The sequence below is a fragment of the Stenella coeruleoalba genome, assembly GCF_951394435.1.
Source record: "Stenella coeruleoalba genome assembly, chromosome: 13".
Lineage (NCBI taxonomy): Eukaryota > Metazoa > Chordata > Mammalia > Artiodactyla > Delphinidae > Stenella > Stenella coeruleoalba.
In genome coordinates, this window is record NC_137159.1 from 16,829,233 (window position 1) to 16,848,115 (window position 18,883).

Consider the following 18,883-nt stretch of genomic DNA (forward strand, 5'->3'; position numbering starts at 1 on the left):
TAAGTCATTTTGGAATGAATTCTTACCTACAGATTTGATCACTTTTTTCTTTTATTAGTATGGATTTTCAGGAAACAAGATTGTTTAAAGCAGAATTATTTGACATTCAGTATATTTAGAAATGGATCTAACCCTTAAGGCAGAAAAGTAAAAAAACCTTCTTATTAAAAATTTATAAGAATTTTTTTCCTTGTTTCTAGCCTTAAGTTCTATGCCAAAGCACAGTTAAATAATAAATTACATAACAATTACCTTTAACTTTATTAGCAATAATTTTCTACGTAAACAACTGACTTACATCCAGAGCTACCATCTTAACATTATCACCATGAATTTTTCTCTGCACATGGAAAACTTTAATAAATTTACATAAAAATTCCTGTATATATTATTCATTCTAAAAACAGAGGAAGAGTTGTAGGTGATCTGAAATGTGAATGGTCCCCTGTCACAAAAATGTCTCTGAAAAACTGAAAACAAATATCGCACACTCTACCTGAGATATCTGCTGATTTACATGAATCACCAAGTACTCTTTTTAATGGTTTAAAGTTTAAATATTTAATGACATGTTTTGGCTCTGTTTTAACATTTCTGAAATTAAGGAATATCTCAAAGCACTTCCAGAAGAGCATGGGAGAAAGAATGTTCCTTGGAGACATTACACCTCTCTTAGCTATCATTCTAATACTGGCACTCCATTTGACTGCTGTACACAGATATCTGACCATTTCTACCAGGATATTCTGCCAGCTAAGCATTGTTTTCCCCTTTCTCCAATACAATCTCTCCTTTCGATGTTTTTTTTTTGTTTGTTTGTTTGTTTTAATGTTTACATGCTTGTGTCCTCACCCAAAGTTCAGACATCTGAGTTGTAACCAGGGTTGGTTGATTATGAGTACCAGAACAGTTGGTTAGATTTTAATCTCTCTTTGGTCTGGACCTTTGACTATCCCAGTCACTTGGCCTGGCTTTGCAATCTCCATTTCACTGCCTGCTCCCTATGAACAGGAGCTGGCCTATTTCAGGGACTCTTACTGCCTCAATCCCTCTTGGATTCCCAATGTGCTGTATCCTCCATGCTCATGGGGCCCAGTTAATTGTTTAATCAACAAATATCTGTGGAAAATCTCTATGGACCAAAAGTGTATTTGTGATAGGCTGTTGCCTATCCTTACAAATGATACATAACACGTAGGGTGATTTCCTAGCCAGATTTCTAGGAACTAGCATCTGCCTGACAAGCTTTCCTTCTGTGACTGGAATACTGACCACTTCCTCGGCGCTTACAGACCCACCTTTCTTGCCCCCATGTAGATGGAGGCCACTGATGTTTTCACATCCAAAGCTTAAAGATTTTGTTTGAGATTCAAATCAGATTCTAACCCTAGGGCACAAATCAATGGAAGATAGTGGCCTAAAAGTGTGCTTACAAGCAGCAGCCTCATTGTGTACTCTCTTTATTTTTATGCTGCAAGTTTATCATCTTGGGTTGAAAGCATAACAAAGATATCATCCTTAGACATAACTCAAGGACAAATACAATGGAATAATTAGGGAACTTGTAGAGCTAATCATTAGGTATTATCTAGACAAAGACCCCAGGGAGTTTTTCCAACTTCCTTTCCTCTTACTGAATTCAGAAACAATGTGCAAATGTAGTGGAGATGGTGCTAATTAAGCTTCTAGCTAATACCAACCAGACCTCCAGAGAAATATAACAGGCTGGAGGAAGGAATGAAAATGTGGAGTAAGGAACAAAACTGACACAGTAAAAGATGGCTTAAATCAACACAATCAGATAAACGCGAACAGTCTTACTTAGTAAGCAAAAGGTCAATGCACATGTAAGAAGACAGAATGTGACTCCCCACAGCTAGCTAGAGTAGGTTTCTTATATGAAGAAGACAAAAAGTGATGAACTTACAACCTGCAAATGAGATTTTAGCTATTGTCTATCTGTCCTCTAGAGATGAGTGTTGTATTCATTCAGTTACTTATCTATTCTTTTAGACCATATTCTTTGAAAACCTACTAAGCAATAGACACTATGATCAATCTTGGGAAGAAAATGAATAAGAGGCCACAATCCAGTGTTTACCTCAGAAATGAGCACAGGTTTACAATACAACAGAGATAAAGATAAGCTATTGGGAAATCAGAGGGGAAAAGAACCAACTCTTTCTTGGCATGTCAAGGATGGTTTCACAGCTAAGGAGATAAATAAGCTGTGTCTTTAAGGATGTATATGTGTATTCTATATGGAGAAAAAAATGATAGAGTTAGAAGTTCTGTGTAACTTGTATATAATACACGTGATAGAATTTGACAGGGATTAGACAAAACCTTGGGATTCAAAGATATGCCTTTTAGACTATTTAAAAGAGAAAATTTTAAAATGTATAATAAAAATATACAACTCACACCTGAAATTAACATAATGTTGTATGTCAACTATACTTCAATTAAAAAAAGAAAAAGAATGCAGCTGAGAAGAATAATCAGTGCTATAAATAAGCATTTCACAGAAAATCAAAAACAAATAAACATGTTGGAAGGTACTAAATTTTAAACATAATTAAAGAAATGTAAATTCTGAGTGGTCATTCAAATATATCTAAAAATCAAAATTTCTAAGGTTTTCACTTAAATTTTAACTTGTTCAGAGAGAATCTTCTCAATCCATTTGAAAGTAACAAGCCACAACCTCCTAACCTTTTAAACTTTTTTAATTTTTTTCTTTGGAGCTTTATGCAGAACTTACTACTATTATCCATTCTATTTCATTGTTATTTGTTTAGTCTTTCTCCTCTCTGAAGCTCAATGAGGACTTTAATATTTTGTTTACCACTGCATCACATCTGCAGAAATGGTGGCTATCAACTTATAAGCACACCAAAAAAATGTTTGTTAGTGAATAAAACCATACAGAAATTGAGATAACATTTTTTACTCATAAACTTGATAAAAATTAAAAATAATGATAATGATGTCAACTGTTAAAGTAAAATATGTACTCACACAAATAATGAGAGTGTAAGTTGAAATATCTGCTTTGGATTTGAAATTTATAACCCTCTTATAGAAATGTATAGCCCTCTTAAGAATATTTCTTCAGATATATTTGTACAAATGAGAAAAAAGATGTCAAAATCCTACAAATTTAAGTATCATGGTAGTATCAGAATACCAATAAAGTACCCATTAGTATGGGAAAAGAAACACAAATTAGAGTATATTTTTAAAATATTGGGAAGCCATTAAAAATAATAACATAGCTATAAATAAAATTGTTCATAGTAATTTTAACAAAAATGCAAGTTGGAAAATAGCATGTGTTGTATATTACGTGAAATGTAATATGTAAATTGAATGTAAAATGTAAATTGAAAAATGAAGCTTATTTTATATAACTGTCACAACATAAAATGGGGATGCTTCATAACCAAAGAAAAAACAGATTCCTTTTGGGTAATGATGCGCCTACATATATTATATTTGGGCCTGAACACAAAAAATATGGTATAAAAACCCAACATGGGAGCAACTTTGGCAGTTCCAGCTACTTCACACTTCATCTGTGCCTTAGGATTACTAGGATTCTTGGAATTATTTGCAAAACATTATATTGGATAAAATGTCAGATTCTAGTGAGTTTTACTTGACAATCTAATTCTTCTTGTAATCGCATATGCATATGCATATCCATATATACATACCTATGCAATTGTGTATGTATTGTGTGTGAGTGTTTGCAAGAGAGAGAAAGAGAGACAGAGTGTTTAGAATATCTTAGAGAGATTCATGGAAAACTCTTAAAAATGATTACCTCTAGGGGATTTGACACCTTATGCAAACTGTGAGAAGGACTTTTTGTCTTTAGTGTGTTAAATGATTAAACAGGTTTGAACTGAACTTGCAACAATAATAATAATAATAGCAGAACTAAAGACAGTTAAAAATATATTCTGAAGCAAGTGTATACTTAGGAAAGAATTTTTTTTCAGAGGGTAGAGTTAAATTTGCATTTTAGAAAAAAAAATATTTTGAAATTGAAGAGTATGAAGTAGAGAGGTGAGACAGTGATAATATCACCACAATGTAAAAAAAAAAAAAAAACTAGTCCAATAAACCAGGGAAAAGAAAGAAATCAAGCACTTGTAGAAGACACAGAAGACATGGGCTTGCTGAGTTAGAAATGAAAGATATTAACTGACTGCATACAGTGAATGAGAACAAAGAAAATACTAAAAATGGCTTTTAAATTTCTAGATTGAGAGACAAGGAGAATTATTTAGTAACTCAGCAAACTGCAGGCTAGTCCTATCAGTTGCCTGGAGAAGAGGCAAACCTCCCAGAAGTAAAATTAGAACAGGAATGCGTCAGTGCCAAGATCGAGCCACTGGGTAAAGGAGACAGAGTTAAACTGATTGTGATTGTGTTCAGAGGTTATCTGAACTAATTAAAATGAAGGAAATCCTAGGTTAAATTAGAGCAAGAGATATTAAAAGGACAACATTAGGTTAAGCAAAGCTTACCCTTGAATTGCCTTCTTTCAGAACAAAAATCTTGAATTTATTTTATTACTAATGATATTAATACAAGAGTGATAATATTAGTATGGTTGTTTTACAGTCAGTAATTTCACACACTTTCTATCATTTGCTGTACACAACATTTACTTTGTAATTAGCATAGACATTGTAGATGGAAAACTGAGGCTCCAAAAGAACATCATGTAACATATGTAGCAAAATTACTGAGTGGTTAAACTGGAATATGAACTTAATTAAATCATCATCCCACACTCTTAAGCATTATGCTCATGATTGCATTGGGATTCAGGGTTATTTTGGATGCCCTCAAATGACATTAGAATATTTCTATCATCTCCATGTAAGGATAAGCCATTCCTGAGTATTTAGGCACTGGCTTGAGAATGAAAGCCCTTAAGGGGTCTCATTCAGTCCAAACTCAGAATACTGGAGTGTAAAGAGAATTATTTTATTGTTGTCTCCAAATTCATTCTTAATTCTTTTCATTTAAGGTTTAGATGCCTCTAAGAAACCTCAAGTCAACAAAGGTCACCTGTGATAAGGACAACGTGACAAATCAAAAAATCATTCAACAGGGAGATGAAATGGGCCATGATACTAATAGGGTTTGTTTGAAACATGCAATTTGCAGTGACAGCGAAACTTCTAGCTTGTCCTTGTTAATGAGAGAAATAGGAAACTGCATTATAAATTTTTTTCCAATATATCTCTTTCTGATCTAATTCTGATACTTTATTTTGCTTTTATCTAATTTTTCCAATGTCAGTTCACATTTTATACCCTAAACTTTATTTGGTTCTGTCCCATTTTTATTTGCTTAGCATTGCCTTTACTTCGTATTTATGGATAGCAAATAATTTGGGGTATGAATGAGGTGAAAGTGAAGTTTCCAGAAGTGTTTCATATATAAAAGCTTACTGTTTGAGGAAGATGTGTATATTGAGTTTGAGACATCTCTGAATCTAATTAAGTAACTAGATCTCTGAATCCAGTAAAGTTACCTGGCGCCCTACTAACACCTAAAAGGAATTAATTTTCCATTTACAGTGTAGCATGGAAAAGTGGTTTTCTACTCAGAGAGTGTTTTCTTCTATGTAATATCATTTTAACTAGATTATGGACATCCAGTTTGGGGGTCTTCCTTTTGGAGTTTAAGAGTTCGAGTTTACGGCTTCCCTGGTGGCACAGTGGTTGAGAGTCCGCCTGCCGATGCAGGGGACATGGGTTCGTGCCCCGGTCCGCGAAGATCCCACATGCTGCGGAGCGGCTGGGCCTAGAGGCCTGCGTACTGCAAAAAAAAAAAAGAGTTCGAATTTAAAAAAGATGATGATAAATCTATAAAACCTCGTGTGACAGTGCTTGAAACAGTGGCAGATACTTTTAAAGATGGATTTGGTGGTTACATTGAGATTGTAAAAGGGAGCAAAATTATCTGGTTTCCAGAAATTTAAATTTGCATTTGTTTCAGTAACCATCTGAGTTAACTAATCCAGCAATATACTCTAGCTCAGAGGTACCCTAAGTTCTCACCATAACATGACTACAACATCTGATTACTCATCATGTAGTGAATGATTTTTTTTAATAATATGCTAAAGAAGGTTATTTTGATAGCTAACTATGAACTTCATTAGAAAAAAATTTATGAAGTGTTTTACTCATTCAGTTTAAAATTATAAGTTGACATCCAGTTGAGTGAAAATGCAGAAGAGGCACATGGCAATATCTTAGAATGAAAGCTTATGTTTTATTTAGAAAAGCCCTAATGAACTCAAATGTGATGGTGTCATAACTGATAGAAAATTTCCCCCTTAGGGTGATTTATGATAATTATGGCAATTCAAATTGTTTTTAAATGAGACCTGGGGGTTTCATATTCAATGTCTTTTCTAATTTTAGAGAATTTTGAAGTAGAAAATTAATACAGTAAATGAAGAATCCAAATCTTATTTTGTGTTTTTAGGTTCTCAAGTATATATAAATTTGGAAGCACCGAGTATGAAATTGGAATCTTTTTTGGATTTCAAAAAGGTTGTATCAAAAATAACATAATAATTACCTCAGTCAAGATGAGATATGAGTCTACTGACCTTACTCATGGAAAATTTCTGTCTTCTGTGTATAATTCTGAAGAATGGGAATCTCAATTAAGGGAAGAAAGAGGTTGGCATATTGCTTGACACAAATAACACACAGTGCATAACACACACACTGTGTATTAAAGATAACACTGTGTGTTATTTACTCAAAAACATATACAATAAACAAACACATGTCCTGTTGGTACTATTGCCCCAACTATATGTATCATTAAAAGGCCTGTGAAATAGAGATATTTTTAAGTTAAGGTTGACATAAAAAGAATTTTTATTAACATGATTTATTAAAAATAGATAATTTTACAATGTTTAGATATAGTTGTTGAAAAAAAATTACAGAATCCTATATCTGAGGTTTAAAATTCAAGTATCTTAAAAATAATAATTTTATAGATGTTGCTGGGGATTAAAGTATCAGTGATATTAACTGAAATAAGCATTGAATACAATAAAGTATCCATTAGCTTTTACTTATGAAAAGATGTACCATTATTCTTCTTTTGCTCCCTATAAAAGGTGAAAGAGATAAAAACAAACACAAAGCTGAAGAAACAAAACTGATGACTTTAACGTCTTAGGTTTTCAAGATTCCATCCACTCTCAGTCATCTTCCCAATAAACAAGTTGCAGGCCCTAAAATAATACAATAGCTAAATAACTTGCATCTTTGCCTCTGGCCTCCTTCTACTTAATCCATCCTCAATATTCTATGGTTAAAATAATTTAATAAATTCTTAGTGTAGGTAGGATGAAAACAAATCTCTTTTTTGGATTAAAATATTTTTTCATGAGCTGACCAACCTCTGCTCACTTTACTGTTTTCATCTCTGGGCATTAATGCATCTCATCCAATGGTCCACACACGTCCTGACACTTGAACTTTGTTACCCATGTCTTAGACTGTCTTTTTTATTTTGAGGTCCTACTTATCCTTCAAGGTCTTCCTTTTTAAGCCAATTTAGTATCCCTGGCCCAATTATAAGTTCCTCTTCTGATAACGTGTCACATTCTTTTTTCTAGCATAGAATATCAGTTTTAAAATAGTCAGTGCTCTCTCTCCCCTTGTTGCCTGAGCAGTCATCAAGAGCAAAGACTGGTTTCTTTCATCATCATGTTTCTATTAGCTGTAACAATGACTGGCTTTTATATGTGTTTCACAAATGTTACATGAATTAATTAATCTTAAATAATCACATACTTAAAAGATCTCACACAAATCATTTCCCCAGGAACTTATATGCAACTTGAAAAAGTACTTTATTTAATTATTCAAATTGCAATTAAAAATGACTACTTTTTGTTACAAGATGTCATGCTAAGCCTTCTCAGAAGGCCCCAGGAAAAATAACAAAAAGAAAAACATTTTTACTCTTCTGTTACATAGATTTTTATCTTTATTACTACTTACTACTTGGAGGCATATATAAAGACTTATTTTGTTCATTTTAAGAAAAGGAATACATGAGCATTCCAAGACATTTTAAATAAGTACAAAATAATATGGAATAAAATAATATTTTTTTGTTTCTTCAAACTTTAGTCACATTACCTGAGGGTGGTGAAGTGATGAAAATTTATTTCCATTTTTCTTCCATTTGTAGTTTTCTTATAATACCAAATACTGCACTTTTATACCTATTTCTTGATGTATCAACTTAAAACTGATATACATTCTTTCTGAGATGTAAAATGAGAGATTAACTATCAATAAATATTAGCACATTTATGGTTTATTCTTGGTATTTTTGCTTTCTGTATTGTTTTAAATATGTAAAATAGTTATAAATATCATTAATAATATATAACTACAAAAATTGTAGTCACCCAAAATAATTGGTGAAACTGTTTCTGTAGAGATGACATGTGATCCTGAATTATTAAACTTGTACCCTCTAAAGGAAAGTGTCCAAAGCATCCAGGTCTAACATATACTCTATTTTCAAACATAATCCATTGCTCAAAATATTCATCGTATTTTAACTTGCTTCATAATTAGATATTTCTTTACTTGCACTTTCTTATTGCAATTGTGTTTTTTTCCTGGAGTGAGAGAAAGAGTGTGTGTGTGTGTGTGTGTGTGTGTGTGTGTGTGTGTGTGTGTATGTGTGTGAATCCCTTGCAGACAGATAAAACTCTTTCTTAACAAACCACTTCCACCCCACCCCATCTTACTCAGAGTGGAGGAATAATCTGGACAGGTCATATACAAGGACATTACATAAGGTCATTGACTAGGGTACACAATGTGCTTAATACTGCACAAATCAATGTACATTTGGGCATAGTCCCATTTTCTATGCACTTCTCTCAATTGCTCAGGGAGTCATTCTCACAACTGCAGTCTTAGGAATTTTCCTTTAGGCACTTAAAATAAACAATGTCTTGCACTTTATTCAGTTCACTATTTTGGGGGGTTGTCTGATTTGGCTTTTCCTAAAAGTGTGTTGGTAAAATCTGAGATTTGGGTTTAGTCCCATGGAGAAGGTGACCAGGTAAAGATGCATAGACTATGAGGAAGGAATTTACCCTACAATGCAAAATTACTCCTCTGCATTCTATATTAATGTTAGAGGAAAATAATAACCCTTCCCTTGGAGTTCTCTTGAGAATCTTAAGAATAAAAGATGTAGGAAATGACCAAATTTAAGATAAATAACCCTCTCACTTATCCAGCAAATAACATTTTTTTTCAGAATTCTATTTTGTCAAGTTATAAAATACCTTCTAAGTAAGTAATACGTTTAGCCACCACTCCAATCACCATAGTAATATATGGGTATACTGGAAAAACTAGTTTTATTTTTCAAACATTATTTGTTTTCATTATTTGCTGACATAAAATCTTATTGGCAATTCATTCTAGATATAGTATACATATATCAGAGAAAATAGGATAAAAGAATAGATATACATCTCTATCTATGTTCTATTAATAAACAATGCTCTAATAAGCCCAAGCTAAAAGGAATGACAAATTCAAAGAAATGTGGATCTCAGAGAAGAACACCAGTAAAGTGAACAAGAGAAAGTAGAGGAAGGAAGAATAGTTACAAAATCCTCTTATTATATTTCCACCAGCAGAGTTCACCTTAACTTTAATTGAAAATTTGATTCAAGAAATCAAGTATTAAATAATATAGGATATATAAAATGCTTTGAAAGATAATAAAGTATTATCCAATATTACAAACTCCTTGTTCCTCTGTTATAGATAGTACTGAAGTTTTGCAACATGAGCATCAACCCTTTTAATCAGAAGTGAACAAAATGTGTGTATATGCATGTGCATGTGTGCTAGTGTGTTTCATATATACACATATGTTTGTATATATATATATATATATATATATGATATATTTGTTTGTCATTTAGGCATTTGCCTTGAATAGAGAAAATAGATAAAAATTAAAGTTAAAAGGGGTTCAAGTACCAGTCAAGATGGAGTAACTCCACTTCATGGTTTCTTTCTAAATGATTGTTATTAAAATTTGCAGACAAATTACAAAGCAAACCACCATATGACTCTAAAAGTAAATAGTAACAGGTGATTTGCGAGTGAGTTAAGTCAAAGCTTGAAAACTACCAATACGGTGGTAGTGAATTCTTTTTCCTTTCTCTTTTTCTTCTAGCCTTGCCTCATGAATGGGTGGAATTGGGGATATGTGTATCAAGCATGGGCATTAAAATCTCCAAGAATAATCTATCTTTTGGGTAGAGGGATTGGGAAATGAACATCTGTGAGCCTAAGAGTATGGGGAGTTTCATTATTTTTGTGTGTGTTTTGTTTTTTTAGTGTTTTTTCATGTTCCTTCCTTAATTGCACCAAAAACAAAAACATTGCTGTCATAGTGGAAAAGACACCTAAAACTCTAAGAGAAAACCTATCTATGTGGACTGAAAAAAAAAAAAAAAAGAGAGGAAGAAAGAAAGAAAAAAAGAAAGAGAAGAAATCAATCCCTTAAATCTGTATGTGAAACAACACAATTCCTTTAAGTTTTATATGAACATTATATACACAAAAGAGCTTATTAAAGTCTCTGATAATTGAATTACAGTATAAACCACCAAATCCAAGAACGAACCCAGAAGTGGCACAAAAGAGAGACAAATGCAAAGATCATAGCAAAGGATTTGGAAACTGAACTGATACTTTAATCCATCACCCATAATAGATGATACAGAAATGACTGCTTGAAGTTTACCAGATTGATTGCTTGTTAAAATAAACAAACAAAACAATTCAACATTCTCCAGACTAATTTTAACAGAATTAAAGTTTCAAAACATAATTTCAAAACTAGACAACAAATTATCTAGTATACAACCCAAATTTACTTGGCATACCGATAACCAGGAATTCTGATGAACTGGAAAGAGAAAAGACAGAGGGAGTGGCCAAGACGGCAGAGTAGGCAGACCCTGAGCTCACCTCCTCCCAGAGGCACAACAAAATTACAACTATTTACAGGGCAACTCTTTATGAGAGCAACTTGGAGAGTAGCAAAACTACCTTCTGAAGCACGGATATAAAGAAGGAACCACAATGAGATGAGTAAGAGGTAAGAGATACAGTATAGTCAAGGCCCACACCCCCAGTTAGCAACCCACAAATGAGAGGATAATTACAATAGCAGAAGTTCTCCCCAAAGAGTGAGGGATCAAGGCCCCACATCAAGATCCCCAGCCCACAGGTCCTGCACCAAGAAGTTGAGCCCCCATAATGTTTAGCTTGGAAATTCAGTTGGGTTTAATTTTGGGAGAGCCAGAGGGCTGGGGAGCACAGTGACTTCACTCTTAAAGGGCACACACAAAACCTCAGATGCTCCAAAACCCAGGGAAGAAGTAGTAATTTGAGTGGACCCTGGATCAGACCCACCTGCTGATCTTGGAGAGCCTCAAGGAGAGGCCAGAGACAATTGAGACTCACTCTGAGGAACATAGATCCTGGCAGCAGCCATTTGATAAAGCTCATCCCATGTAAGTACACTGGTGCTGGTGATAGCCATTTTAGAATTCTCCTTCTAGTTTATTAGTGCTAGGACCTGGCCCAGTCAGCTCTAGTTCTGGAATTCCCCAGGCCAGGCAATTAGCTGGGTGGGGACATGGCCCCACATACCAGCAGACCGGCTATCCTGGGAACCCCTAAATTCCCAACTATTGGGGAAAACAGGCCTGCCATCAGAGGGCAGTCACTAGCCCTGGGACCCACAGACTCCCTGAAGCTAGACGTCAGACACAATTCAGACCACCAGCAGGTCAGCACTAGCCCCAGCACTGGCCTCACACACCAGGGCGTGTGATCTACTGGGCCCTGGCTCCATCTACCTGCAGGCCAATGCTGACTTCAGGAACCCCAGGGCTCTGCAGCAAAATATCATGGACCTGGCTCTGTACCAACACTAGCCCTGGGTCCCCATAGGCCTCAGCAAGCAGACATCAGCTCCAAGATCCCCGGCCTCTCTCCACAGCCAGAGAACCCAGGACCCAGTACACCCCATCAGTGAGCAGACATTAGCCCCAGGAACCAGCCTCACCCACTGGTGGGTGGGCACTTGCTCTGGAATTTCCTGGATTCTGACCATGCCCACCAGTGGGCTGCCAAGAGATTCAAACCCACAGCCCTAGAACCAACCACTAGCAGGCCAGCACCAACCTAGTAGGTGCCCTGGGTCCCAGCCTGACAACAGCAGTCCAAATCCAGGTGGGGCCCTCAGCCAGTCATGTCAGAATTTTGCCCCACCCACTAGAAGGCCATCACCAGCCATAGGTCATGCCAGACATTGTAGCCAGCCTTGTCAAGAATTGGTCCTACCCACCAGAAGGCTGATTCCAGGTCTGGGATCCCCCAGGACATGAACCCACACAACATCAGGTTTACACTAGCTCTGGGAACTTCAGCTTTCATAGCCGGTTGCTTTGTGACCTGACACTGCTCACCTGTTGGCCAGCATCAGGACTGGGACTCCCCTGGAGGTGCAGCCAGCCACAGAAGGACCTTGCCCCACCCACCAGTGGCCTGCAAGGCAGGGCCTGGCAATCAACCAGACCAGGAGCCAGCCATACCTACCAGGATGCCCACAGTAGTCAGCCCACCAAAATAAAGACACATGCAGCCCATATAGAGGGCATATAGCCTTGGTAACCAGAGGGGTGTGTGCTGCTGGGCCCCATAGGACACTTCTTACATAAGGCCCCTTCTGCAGGATCAAGAAATTTAACCAACCTTCCAAATACATAGAAATAAAAAATAATAAATTAGGCAAAATGAGGTGACAGAGAAATATGTTCCAAAAGAAGGAATAAGATAAAACCCCAGAAGAATTAAGTGAAGTAGAGATAAGCAATCCACCCAATAAAAAGTTTAAGGTAATGATCATAAAGATGCTTAAAGAACTTGGGAAAATAACGGATAAACAGAGTGAGAAGACAGAATTTTTTTATTGTTGTTTTGTTTTTGTTTGTTTTTTGCGGTACGCAGGCCTCTCACTGTTGTGGCCTCTCCCATTGCGGAGCACAGGCTCCGGACGCGCAGGCTCAGTGGCCATGGCTCACGGGCCTAGCTGCTCCATGGCATGTGGGATCTTCCTGGACTGGGGCACAAACCTGTGTCCCCTGCATCGGCAGGCGGACTCTCAACCACTGTGCCCAGGAAAGCCTAAGACAGACGTTTTTAACAAAGAGTTAGAAAATATAAAGAAGAACCAAATAGAGCTGAAAATACAGTTACTGAAATTAAAAATATACTACTAGGAATCAGCAGTAAATTAACAGACAGAGAGGACTGGATTAGTGAACTGGAAGACAGTAGTCAAAATCACTAAAGCTGAATGGAAAAAAGAAAAAAATGAGGACAGTTTAAGAGGCCTTTAGGACAATATCAGGCATACTAACATTTGCCTTATAAGGGTGCCAGAAAGAGAAGAGAGAGAGCATATTTGAAAACATAATAACTGAAAACTTCCATAACCTAAGGAGAAGCACAGAATATAAATGGGATCATCCCAAAGAGAAAAATATCAAGACACATTGTAATTAAAATGATAAAAATTTAAGATAAAGAGAGAAGGACTGGGGGTGTGGGATTAGCAGATGTAAACTATTATATATGAGATGGATAAAAAATAACATACTACTGTATAGCACAGGGAACTATATTTAATATCCTCTGATAAACCATAATGGAAAAGAACATAAAAAAGAACGTCAGTATGTGTATAACTGAGTCACTCTGCTGTACAGCAGAGATTGGCACAAAATTGTAAATCAACTATACTTCAATAAAAAATTAAATTAAAAAAAGATAAAGAGAGAATATTAAAAGCAACAAGGGAAAAACAAGTTACATACAAGGGAATTCCCCTAAGGTCATCAGCTGACTTTTCAGCAGAAACTTTGCAGACCAGAAGAGAACAACATGATATATTTAAAGTGATGAAAGAAAGAAAAAAAAATCTACAAGCAAGAATACTCTACCTGACAAGGCTTTCATTCAGATTTGATGGAAAGATCAAAAGTTCTAAGCAAAAGCTGAAAGAGTTCAGCACCATAAAACCAGTTTTAAAAGAAATGAAGAAATGTTAAGGGACTTCTCTTAGAGAAAAAGAAAAGGCTACAACTAGAAATATGAAAGTTAAGAAAGGAAAAATCTCATGGATAAAAATAAATATACTGTAAAGTTAATAAATCTACCAGGTATAAGCTAGTAAGAAGGTTAAAAGACAAAAGTAGTAAAATTATCTACAATAAGTAGTTAAGAGATACACACACACAAAAGCAGGAATAAAGACACAGACATAGAGAATGGACTTCAGGACACAGGGTGGGGAGGGAGAAGCTGGGGCAAAATGAGAGAAGCATCATCATATATACACTACCACATGTAAAATAGCTAGCTAGTGAGAAAGAGCTGCATAGCACTGGGAGATCAGCAAGGTGCTTTGTGATGACCTAGAGGGGTTGGGATAGGGAGGGTGGGAGGGAGGTTGAAGAGGGAGGGGATATGGGGATATATGTATCCATATGGCTGATTCACTTTGCTGTACAACAGAAACAAACAATATTGTGAAGCAATTATACTCCAATAAAGATGTATTAAAAAAAAGTACTTTATCCTAAAAAATAATAAAAAAGATGTAAAATATGATATCAAAAACAGTAAATGTTGGGCAGGGGGTAAAATATAAGGTTGTTAAAATACATTTGAAATTTTAAATAATGAACCTCATGGTAACCACAAACTAAATAAACGTAATAGATGCCCACACAAATGAAGAATCCAAACATAAAAATACAGTCATCAAATCACAAGGGATTTATTCTTCAAAAGAAGAATAAAGGAACAAAAAAGAACCACAAAAACTCCAAACAATTAACAAAATGGCAATACATACATACTCATCAATAATTAATTTAAATATAAATGGAATAAATGCTCAGATGAAAACACATAGAGTGGCTGAATGGACATAAAACAACACCCATATATATGCTGCCTAGAAGAGACTCACTTCAGATCTAAAGACACACACAGAATGAAAAGTGAGAGGATGGAAAAAGGTATTCCATGCAAATGGAAATTAAAAAAAAAAAAGCCCAGGTAGCAATACTTACACAAAAGAAAATAGACTTTAAAACAAAGACTCTAACAAGAGACAAAGAAGGACATTATGTAATGATCAAGGGATCAATCCGAAAAGATGTAGCATGTGTAAATACATATGAACCTAATTCAGGAGCACCTAAATATCAATATATAAAACAAATATTAACAGACAAAAAGGGATAAATTGACAGTAACACAATAATAGTAGGGGATTTTAACATCCCACTTACATCAATGGACAGAAAATCAACAAAGAAACACTGACTTAAATGACACATTAGATCAATGAATATGTATATTGGATATATTTAGAACTTTTCACCCCAAAGCAGCAGAATACACATTCTTTTTAAGTGCATACAGAACATTTTCCAGTATGTATCATATGCTAGGCCACAAAAGAAATACCCATCAATTTACGAAAACTGAAATCATATCAAGCATCTTTGCTGACCACAATGCTATGAAACTAGAAATCAATTACATATTGAAAAAAAACTGCAAAAAAACACAAACACTTGGAGGCTAAACAGTATGCTACTAAACAGTCAATGGATCCTGAGATAAGCTAGTATTGCTCTAAATTTCCCTCATAGAACTGCTGTTTCTGTGTTCCATAGGTTTTGGATTGTCATGTCTTTGTTTTAATTTGTCTCCAGGTATTTTTGTTTTTTTTTTTATTTCCTCTTTGAGTTCTTCAACGATCCAGGAATTTAGCTTATGGAGAGACTATGATTACAAAAGGATAACATGATGGAAATTTTAGAGGTGATAGGACTTCTCTGAATTTTGATTACTGCAGTGGTCATACAACTATACATTTTTCAAAACTCATAGACTTGTACACCAAAAGAGTCTGTTTTAAGTATGTAAAAATAATTATAGAAATAGGAAAAAGAATAAGAGATGTACAATAATGATTTCTAATAAAATAACTATGCTTTAGACCATAAGAGGAATGAAACAATATAGCTGGACTTGAACTGAATGAATTAGAGACAAGATTCTTGAAATGAAACTGTGGAATGACTGACAACAAATGCTTCCTCCACACCCAACCCTCGCTGAAGTATAGATAGCAATACAGAACATGTAAAGAGAACAATATCATTTATGATCTTGAATCAAAAAAATATCAAAGAAGAGGTTATCATAACTTCTCAGAGGAAGAGACTGGACAAAGATGGGGAACCGTACATATATGAGATAGCAAGCATTAGAAGAAAGAAGCACAAGTATCAGCATACTGATTCTGTATCATGCCCTATCCAGGAACTATATAAATATTTCTTGGTATATTTACAATGGATGAATCTATATTCACACAACATTATCACACAAAGCCCATAGCTTACTTTAGGGTTCATTCTTGGTGTGTACAATCCTTGGGTTCATTCTTGGGTATTGACAAATGGATCCACTATTATAGTTTCATAGAGAATAATTTCACTGCCTTAAAAATTGTCTATGTTCCACCTATTTATTTCTCTTTACTCCTTAATCCCAGCCAACATTTGATCTTTTTTACTGTCAGCATACATTTTGCCAAGCTTATCCAGGATGTCATACACTTGGAATCATACACTTTGTGTTCCCTTCAGATATGTTTCTTTCACATAGTAATATGCATTTAATGTTCCTCCATATCTTTTCATAGATTGATAATTCATTTCTTTTTAGTGTTGAATAATATTCCATTTTCTGGATGTACCACTGTGTATCCATTCACCTTCTGAAGGGCATTTTGGTTGCTTCCAAGTTTTGGAAAGTATAAATAAAGATGCTATAAATATGCATGTGCAGTGTTTTGTATGGACATAAGTTTTCAAATTGTTTGGGTTAATACCATGGAGTACTATTACTGGATCTCTTATGGTGGAAGTATGTTTTCTTTTGTAAGAAATCACCAAACTGTCTTCCAAAGTGACTATGCCATTTTTCATTCCAATCAACAATAAATGAGAGTACTGTTGCTCCACATTCTTGCTAGCATTTGAAGTTGTCAGTAATTTAGAATTTGGCTATTCTAATAAGTATAGAGGTATCTCATTGTTGTTTTGATTTGCAATTCCCTAATGACATATGACGTGGAACATCTTTTTATATGCTTATTTTTTATCTGTATATCTTCTTTGGCAAGGTGTCCATTCAGGTCATTTGTCATTTTTAGTTGGGTTTTTAATTTTAGTCAAGATTTTTAATACTATTCTTGAGTTTTAAGAGGACTTTATACATTTTGGATAACAATCCTTAATTAGATATGTCTTTTATGACTATTTTATCCTAGTCAGTGACTTCTCATTCTCTTGACAGTATATTTTACAAACCAGTAGTTTTTAATTTTAACAATACTTAAGTTATCAATTTTTTTCTTTCATGAATCATGCCTTTGGGAGTCTATCTAAAAAGTCATCAGCCTTCCCAAGTTCATTTAGATTTTCTCCTATGTTTTCATCCAGGTTTTTTATAGTTTTCATTTTATATTTATGTCTATGCTCCATTTTGAATTATTTTTTGTGAAGAATATAAAGCCTGTGTCTAGATTCTTTTGTTTTGTTTTGGTTATGAATATCTAGTGTTCCAGCACTATTTGTTGAAAAGACTATGTTTTTCTCCATTGTATTGCCTTTGCTCCTTTGTTAAAGATGAGTTGACACGGTGTGGTCTATTTCTAGGATCTTATTCTGTTGCATTTATTTATTTGTCTACTCTTTTGATTATACCACACTGTCTTGATAACTGTAGCTTTATAGTAAATCTGAAGTCAGGTAGCATTAGTTCTCCAATTTTATTTTTATTCTTCTATATTGTGTTGGCTACTCTGATCTTTTGCTGCTCATGTAAACTTTAGAATCAGTTTGTCAATACACACAAGATTACCGAGATTTTGATTTTGATTTTGTTCAATCTATAAGTCTAGTTGGGAAAGACATCTTGACAATATTGAGTCATCCTATCCATTAACATACACTATTTCTCCACTTATTCAGTTATTCTTGGCTTTCTTTCAACAGAGTTTAATAGTTTTCCTCATATAGATCTTGCACATATATTGTTAGATTTGTACCTAAGTATCACTACCCCACCCCATGCTAATGTAAGTAGCATTATGTTTTAAATTCTAATTGTTCATTACTGATATATGTTTTTAAATACTAAGAATAGCTAGCATTTATTGAGTATTTTGCTGTGTGCTAGACATTGTTTTGTGCACTTTATTTGTGCTATGTCAATCTATACTCCCCTAAACTCAAGCAGCTAGGCACCATTTCTTACCTGTTTTACAGATGAAGAAACTCTAAAATGGAAGATTCAAATAACTTGCCCAAATTTACTCTGTTAGTAAATGACAGAGACAAGTTTTGAACCAAAAACTCCTGACACCTAACCATTATATTCTACCTTATCTGTAGCCCTTTATGGGCCTCATAGTATACAAGATTATTATCCTATGAGTTATGTTAGAATTGTATTGCTATTGAGGGAATAATATAAAAGTGGAAATAAATCCAGGAATCACACATAGTAGGAGTTATTCTTAAAAATGTTATTTTTGAAGGTTTGGATTCTAATCATCATTCAATTTTAACTTAGATGTCTAATCTGTACTTCAAAGAGGTTAAAGG